Source organism: Podarcis filfolensis (genome assembly GCF_964270895.1).
Source record: "Podarcis filfolensis genome assembly, chromosome: 14".
Taxonomy (NCBI): domain Eukaryota; kingdom Metazoa; phylum Chordata; class Lepidosauria; order Squamata; family Lacertidae; genus Podarcis; species Podarcis filfolensis.
The window spans coordinates 51,147,543-51,156,731 of NC_139616.1; positions in this window are offsets into that span (position 1 = coordinate 51,147,543).

Sequence of the window (9,189 nt, forward strand, 5' to 3'; positions counted from 1 at the left end):
GGGGGTCACGAAGGTCAGACACGACTAAACGACTGAACAACAACAACAATTCGTATGTGTGTGTTAAGAGTTTAGGAGTGCGAACGGGCGTCTCTTGACAGATCAAGATGCTGTTCTCCTCTCTTGATCAAGGCACTGTGTATTTCGGGTTGGGGGGGAGTTAACTGAGGAAAGAACAGTCCCTCAATGTGTTATGATGCTGCGCATTAGTGTTAAGGTTAATTGGAAAACACTGCCCAGTCGGTGACACCGTGGCATTTATTTTTAAGCTGTTAATTAGGGGAATAAGTTTGAAAGTAAGACAGTTAATCAATTCTTTTTTCAAAAAAAAATGTGGTGGGCAGTCCTAATTATCTGAAAGAAATATAAACAGTGCTCAGATTGCAGGAGTCCTGGGGACATGGTGTTGCGTCCCTCAGCAAAAGTTACAGGTCTCATCATTTTTGCATTTATCCAAAAACAGTTGAGGGGGGAAATGCATGTATTTTGAAAAAGTGGCATTGGTTATCTGGATTGCTGCCCTTGAATGAATTATATTTATTCAGAATAAACCAGGATTTAACTTGCAATCCTACACACACTGACCTGGGAGTAAGTCCAACCGAGTATGGTGTGACTTACTTCTGAGTAAACATGCATAGGATCACAATCCTGATACTCCCAGTCTAGGAGGGGGGAATCTAATCCAGCCCTCCAGCTGTTGTTGGATTTTATCAGCCCCAGCCAGGGATTCTGGGAGTTGGAGTCCAACAACATCTCCAGGTCCTTCAAGACATTTTGCTGCCTGAGGCAGAGAAGCAGATGTTGTCCCTTCCCAAGTTGAGGTGCATCAGAACCCCCAAAGCAAGCCAAGTTATGTTGGGACCCGAGGCAGAAAACCCAGCAAGCTCCTCTTCCCTTCTGAGGCAGTGGGAAAACAATCCCATCAAATTAATTAACTAACAATTTGCTGCCTTTTCATGACACCCAAATCTGCCACCTGAGGAAGAGCCTTCATTCTGCCAAATGGCAGGACCGTGTCTGCCGGAATTGACCGTGCATATGGATTTTACTTTCTTGGGCTCTGTGATCACTGCAGATGGTGACAGCAGCCATGAAATTAAAAGACGCCTGCTTCTTGGGAGAAAAGCAATGACCAACCTAGACAGCATCTTAAAAAGCAGAGACATCACCTTGCCAACAAAGGTCTGTACAGTTAAAGCTATGGTTTTCCCAGTAGTGATGTATGGAAGTGAGAGCTGGACCATAAAGAAGGCTGATCGCCGAAGAATTGATGCTTTTGAATTGTGGTGCTGGAGGAGACTCTTGAGAGTCCCATGGACTGCAAGAAGATCAAACCTAATCCATTCTGAAGGAAATCAGCCCTGAGTGCTCACTGGAAGGACAGATCCTGAGGCTGAGGCTCCAATACTTTGGCCACCTCATGAGAAGAGAAGACTCCCTGGAAAAGACGCTGATGTTGGGAAAGATGGAGGGCACAAGGAGAAGGGGACGACAGAGGACGAGATGGTTGGACAGTGTTCTCAAAGATACCAGCATGAGTTTGACCAAACTGCGGGAGGCAGTGGAAGACAGGAGTGCCTGGCGTGCTCAGGTCCATGGGGTCACGAAGAGTCGGACACGACTAAATGACTAAACAACAAAATGGACCAAACAAAGCCGGCTTTCCTTCTCCCAGCCTCTCCTCAAGGAACCCAGAGAAGAGGCAGGGGTCTTTGGGGAGATAGTTCAGGCTTACTGATGGAGAGCAGTTGTATTCCCAGGGTTCCTTTAGGAAGGCAAAGCAATTAAAATTATTTAAGTTTATGGCTATAGCCGTACATTGGTACTTTGTTTCTCAAATGCCTTGATTCTCAAACAACTTGGAACCCAAACACAGCAAACCCGTAAGTAAGTGTTCCAGTTTGCAAACTTTTTTTCCGAGGTGCTCCGTTTTGAGTGTTTCGCTGACAATTTGAGTCTCACACTTTCATTTGGCAGCCCTGTTCAGGGAAGTTTTTAATATGTAACGCTGTTTTTTTTTTTAACATTTGATTGGGAGCTGCCCAGAGTGGCTGGGGAAACTCAGCCAGATGGGCGGGGTATAAATAATAAATTATTATTATAAATTATTAGTATTATTATTTGGAGTGTTATTGTTGTGTACTGAGTTGAATAGGATCCAAAATGCAGCAGTCTGATTGGTCCTAGAACAATAGGATTCAGAATGCAGCAGTCTGATTGGTTCACAGGAGCCATCCAATCCAGCTCCAGGTGGAAGTGAATCCGCAACCTGATTGGCCAACAGGAGAATCCCAGAATTAGCCAATCACGTGGGGTCCATTGTGTAAATAATGTATATAAAGCAAACATTTCAGGGGAACTTCCATTCCTCACTACTATGAGCTGAATAAAGAGCATGAAATCCACACTCATCTCCGAGTATATTTCAGTTATGCTGGTCTATCCGTTTTTGCTTAATTATTTTGCGTTTTTGTGGCTCTCTTTTTTGGTGTGTGACTATGTGACTGTGTGGAACCCAGTTCAGCTACTGATTATGTGACTGCAGTACATTGTTGATTGCTTTCATTTTATGGATCAATGGTCTCGTTAGATAGTAAAATTCATGTTATATTGCTGTTTCAGGGGTTGTTTTTAAAAGTCTGGAACAGATTAATCCATTTTGCATTACTTTCTATGGGAAAGCACACCTTGGTTTTGGAACGCTTTGGTTTTGGAACAGACTTCCGGAACGGATTATGTTTGAGAACCAAGGGACCACTGTATTGCTAGAGGTTACGATATTGAAGCAATGCAGCTGTGAAGTACTAGCTTGAAAAGTAAACATGAAGGGAATGTTGGGACTGTCCGTGGGAAACAGAGGGACAGTCAATTCACAGTGTGAAGCACCGGAATTAGCTCAGAGTGTAATATGAGCTCTTCCGTTTGTTCCTGTCCGAGAAGTTCAGGAAGTGTTAGTCACTACACTGCTGGAGTTTGAAGAGAGCAGTCATGTTTTTTGTAATGCTGCAAAGACAGAAATAAAGGCATGTAAATACGTTTCTGTCTATCTCTTTCCCCTGCCAGGGGGCAGGAAAGAGGGGGTGTGTTCTTCTCACGTTTGAGAAGAATCGCCGATCGAGACCTAGCCTGCGCTTGCTGGGGAATGCAGCCAGGGAGGTCAACAGGGAATCAAGCCGGGTGCCTGGGATTGTTGCCAGTTTCTCCTGATATGGGCTTGAATTCCCGACATACCACACATCTTGATTTACATTGTAAGTTGGCCTGAGAGTAACGTGGGTGCTGCCCTCCAGATGTTCGTGGACTGCCGCTCCATCACCGCTGGCAAGAACATCTGGCAGTCACAAGGCTGGCTATCCCTGCCTAAGATCATAACATAAGAAGAGGCTGTTGGATCAGGTCAATGGTCCATCTTGTCCAGCCTCCTGTTCTCACCAGTGGCCAACAAGATGCCCATCATGGGAAGAAGTCCACAAGCAGGATCCAAGCACAAGAAACCTTTCCCTCCTGAGCTTTCTAGCAACCAGGATTCAGAAGCACAGCTGGAGGCAGAGCAGCAGAGCTATCCTGGCTCCTAGCCATCACCAGCCCTCTCCTACATGAATTTGTAACAAGTGCGCAGTGCAGTCACTTTCAGGCTTTGAGCATAGCTGTCAGCTTTTCCCTTTTTAAAAGGGAAATTCCCTTATTCCAAATAGGATTCCTTGCAAGAAAAGGGGAAAGTTGGCAGCTATGGCTTTGAGTTTATGGAGTCCAGCCAAATAGAAGTGAAAATACAGAGGAAAATTGTCTTGTGCCCGAAATGGTAGAATTGACCAGCCAACAAACCTCTCTCTCAAAAGAGAGGGGCAGAGAGAGAGAGAGGTGAAAAAAATTGTCCTGTGAAATTTTGGTTTTCGAGGACCAACATTTTAAGAAGGAATGGAGAAAAGTTGTGATTTATCTTAAAAACCATTGCAAACAGTTAAAATTATTAGTGGAACTGCAATAACACTTGTACAGTGGTACCTCGGGTTAAGTACTTAATTCGTTCTGGAGGTCCGTTCTTAACCTGAAACTGTTCTTAACCTGAAGCACCACTTTAGCTAATGGGGCCTCCTGCTGCTGTCGCGCAATTTCTGTTCTCATCCTGAAGCAAAGTTCTTAACCCGAGGTACTATTTCTGGGTTAGCGGAGTCTGTAACCTGAAGCGTATGTAACCCGAGGTACCACTGTAATGTAATGCAGAACTATGGACATAATGGAGATATAAGAATTTGGATTATTATAAAAGATGCAGAAGTAAAAGGACTAACACTAAGGCCCACAAAGGGGAACAGGGAAGTCCAGGAGATTCTTGGGAATCTTGTTTTTATGTAGTATGTTGTGGTGTGAATGTAAATTTTAATATGGAAAATCAAATAAATAAATGTCCTGTTTTGTCCTGTGAATTCTGCCTGAAATGGTGGAATTGATCAGCCAACTAGCCTTCCAGAGGCCCAATTTGTTTAAGTAAGAGAAAGCAAATGTTGACACCTGTGGACTTTGGCTCTCAAAGTCCTTGCTGTGTCCGGAAAGAACTGGGCACTGAAACCACTGCTCATTTGGAGGGTGATATCACCAGGTGAATATTATCACCAGGTGAGATCATTGTGGACCTTGCTCAAAACCTTGTCCATCAGAAAGATCAAAGTAGGTTTTGAAGGCTGCCAGGTCCCGCCCTGAAGACTCCACCTGCCACTTTTGGAACTTGGACGACCCAGCGGCTGTTCCAAAGTGCCTCCACCCACCACCTCCCGAGTGGCAAAACTAGAGCCCCACAGACAACCACCTTGAATGCCAGGGCTTTGGAGAAATTGTGGACTTGGCTTCTGCGCTAGCTACTCCTCTGTCAGCTCCATTTATAAGACACCGCTTCTTTTGCATCTGCTTGAAGAGCTGCAGCTTTGGCCACCAGAAGCAGGGCCTCTTCAGTGGTGGCCCCGACACCATTAGGAATTTTCCCCCACTAACACTTGGCTAAAAACTACTTCCTGGCAATCGCCACCCGTCGGTTCTCATCCTGTCCCCTGGAGCCACGGAGTGCAATATTGTTCCGTTTTCTTGAAGGCCATTGTCACATCCGCTCTCATCTTCTCCAGACTAAGATGCCAGCTTTCCAAAGTGGCTCTCTGGGTGGCGGAGGGAGCTGCTATGCTAATTTTAGAACATAAAGAGAGCCTGTGGGATCAGGCCAATGGGCCATCGTCCTGTTCTCGCAGTGGCCAACCAGATGCCTGTGGGAAACCTATGTTACAGAATGACCAGGGTGGGAGCCACATCTTCAAAGTTGTTGCAGTGTTACAAATATTATGCCTCAATGTATCCTTTCGACTTGACAGCTCAGGGAAGATACCTAGCTTTATAAATTGGTAGAAAATCCATACTTTAACCGACTCTCCTCATTCCAACCCCATTTAGCCCTTAAATAATAATAATAATAAATTTTATTTATACCCCGCTCTCCCCGGCCAGAGCTGGGCTCAGGGTGGCTAACACCAATAAAATCACAGTAAAAAACATAATAGGGGGGAAAGAAAAAATGGGGGGAAGAAAGAAAAACCAATTTAAAATACAAGTTAAAATGCAATTTAAAATGCAGCCAATAAACCAAGACCATAAGGGGAGGGAAACCTAAGGGTCAGACTGAGTCCAAGCCAAAGGCCAGGCGGAACAGCTCTGTCTTGCAGGCCCTGCAGAAAGATGTCAAGTCCCGCAGGGCCCTGGTCTCTTGTGACAAAGCGTTCCACTAAGTCGGGGCCCTGGCCCTAGCTGAGACCAATCTAACCACCTTGTGACCTGGGACCTCCAAAGTGTTGTCATTTGTGGACCTTAAGGTCCTCTGTGGGACATACCAGGAGAGGCGGTCCCGTAGGTACGAGGGTCCTTGGCCGCATAGGGCTTTAAAGGTCAAAACCAGAAAAGTGAATTTGGGCTCCACCTCCCTCTATGAACCAAGAAGCAGGAAGTCCCGTAGGCAGCAGAAACCGGGCATCCTGCCATAATTCCCCCAGCGTGAGAGCACATTCACGGCCCCCCACCCAGGGAGTGACCAAGGGGCAACACTAGACATACACAGAGGCAGTTGAGCAAGTCAGGTGTTCTGGAAGCCCATTTCCAGACAAGAACTGAGGGCCAGGAGATGTCAAGAGTTTTATTGTTCTTCCAGTGGTGGGGACTTAAGAGGTGTTGGGAAAGGGGTCTGATCAAGTGACCTCATGTTGGACTTGTGAAACCCTTGTATGCCCCTCCCCATTTGTGACATGCTAGTGATGTAGTGATGATGTATCAGTGATGCCTCTCAAAGTGTATTCTGGGGGAAAGAGGGAAGTTTTAAAAGAGGACGTCACCCCGTGTTCGGGGATCTTACTCCTGTGGGGACCTGTTGCACAACAATAAAGATCATGGTCTACTGACCGCTATTTGCTCCAAATGACTTTGCTGGAACTTCCTTCTTTTGCTGACTGCATGGACCCGCGGGGGACTTGCACCCTGAAAGCTGGCCTGTTGAGTAGTCTCTCACCCCAGAATTTTTCCTTATCACCTACAAGCAGGATCCTTTGCACAAGAGCAACTCTCTCGTTCTGTGGTTTCCAGCAACTAGTACTCAGAAGCATCGTTCCCTCCAACCATAGAGTGTAGCCACCATGGCTAGGAGCCATCCATAGCCCTCTCCCCCTCCAGGAATTTGCCTAATTCTCTTTTAAAGCCAACCCAAGTGGCGGCCATCGCTGCCCCCTGCAACAGCAAGTTCCGCAGTTTAACTCTGTGCTGAGCAAAGAAAGGCTTTCTCTTATCTGTCACAAATCTCTCAAATAATCTCTCCAAGGACCTGTTGATGGATTTTACCATTGTACTTTGGGGAGTGCATTAGCTTATGGTCTGTTTGTGTGGTTTGGGAGCTGCACGGTCAGGGGGAAAACAATGCTATCCAGGGTTGTAAAGACTGTGGAGAGAATAAGTGGGTGCACTCTTCCCACCTTGGATCAAATCTACGCTTCCAGGTGGCACAAGAAAGCTGCAGAGATAGCGCAGGATAGTGCGCACCCCGGAAATGATCTCTTTCAGCTTCTGCCTTCTGGAAGAAGGTACAGGGTTATAAAGACCAGGAGTAGCCACCTGATAAACAGTTTTTTTCCAAATGTGATTTTGGTTTTAAATGCAGTGTAAGGTAGTCTCTATGGGAGTATACTGTATTTAATTATGGGGTATCAGAGTTTTTAGGGGGCTAACCAGGCTGGGATAGCTGGGATAGCTGGGATAGCAGGCTTGTGGGTTTTTGAATGTCTGATGTAGATTTTTTCAATTTCGTTGTTCTGTATGGGACAATGACAATAAAGATTATTGTATTGTATCATATCATAATCTCCCAACACCTGGCTCCAATGTAGGGGGAGGACCAGGCCGGTGCAAGCATGAAACAGGATCCGGCCTCTAAGCCTCGCCTTGGAGACAGCACAGCCGCCTTGACCCTGCCAGCTTCAGAGGCCGGAGGTGCCTCCCAGCGGGGGCTCAGTGGGTGTCCATATTTACACGTTTGACATTTGGGGTTGTATCAGGTTATGCCTCCATCCTTCCCTATAAATCACACCCCCGACCTGCCGCCACTTCCAAACGGGTGCTTCTGCCAAGTTGAGTCCAGGTTCAAGCCCCCACCCAGCCCTTGAAGGCTGCAATATGCTGCCACAGTTCCTCAAGGGCACCCACAAAGCAGGCAGTGTGGCCTAGTGTTTAGAGCAACCTCTCTTGGGGCCTGCCAGATGTTTTGGACTACAACTCCCATCAACCCTAACCATCACATGGCCATGCTGGCTGGGAATGGAGAGAGAGAGAGGGAGGAGAGAGAGAGAGAGAGAGAGAGAGAGAGAGAGAGAGAGAGAGAGACCTGAATTCGAATCCCTGCTCAGCTACAAAATTCGCTGGGGTGCCTTGGGCTCAGTCGCCGTCTCTCTCCCAGTGCAACCTACTTCACAGGGTTGTTGTTCACAGTGGGCCAGTGTAATGTAGTGGTTAGAGTGTCAATCTAGGACCCTGGGGACGTGGGTTCGAATCCCCACTCAGCCATGAAGCTCTCACTTGGTGACCTTCAGATCCAGTCTCTGCCTCTCAGCCTAACCTACCTTGCAGGTAGGTTGTCGTGAGGATTCAATGGGGAGGCAGAGAACTATGCAGGCCACCTAGGGTTTCTTAGAGGAAAGGTGGAATAGAAATGCAATAAAGGGATAAAAAGTTTATAAACTTAAAAGTGGGGTGGTGGGGAGGAAACTTTTTATTTTTTATTTTATTAAGAAGATTAAAGTAAAAAAGGGAGGAAAAAAATACATTAAAGCATTTAAAAGGCACAGGAAAACAACAATAACAATATGGCAATAAAATGTGATTACAGAACTATGTATTTAGCATCTATGTAAATGGATTAACTTTACTAGCAAAAGTGTGAATGCAGGTCAAAGGAGCACATTTATTTATTTTTAAGCCCCCTTCCTTCACCCAAGGTGGCTGAGAAGCAGGCAACTCTTTCTCCCTCGCCCATTTTTAGCCTCACAACAGTCCTGTGAGGTAGGCTAGGCAGAGAGAGAGAGAGTCTGGCCCAAGGTCAACCAGGGAGCTTCATAAAAACTGAGCTGCCTTTTGCACGCCCCTCTCTGGTTCCTGCCCAGCTTCTTTAAATATTACACCACACTGTCTCTAATAATAATAACAAAACCTTTGAATACGTAATCTGCATCTAATAATATCTTTCAAACAGCAACCTTTGCATTGTTTTTAAAAGGACGAGGGGCTTTTTGTCCTGTGTTGACAGCTTTGCTGTGGCAGTGATGAGATGTCTAAATAAAGGAGCGGTAACAAATCACTTTGAAGAGAACACCTTTTCCTGCAATTGAGCCGTTTGACCTACTCAGGCTTTCTACTCATGGGTAACACTCACGGCTTTCTGGGAGAGACCAGGGTTTGAATTCCTGTTCGGCCTTGCTGAGCTTCTCTCAACAAAGAATGCTTGCCCCAAACCTGGATCTTGACAACCAGGTTTTATACCTTTCTTTCCTTGCTACCTATAGGGGACGTGGGTGGCGCTGTGGGTTAAACCACTGAGCCTAGGGCTTGAAGGTTGGCGGTTCGAATCCCCGCGATGGGGTGAGCTCCCGTTGCTCAGTCCCTGCTCCTGCCAAC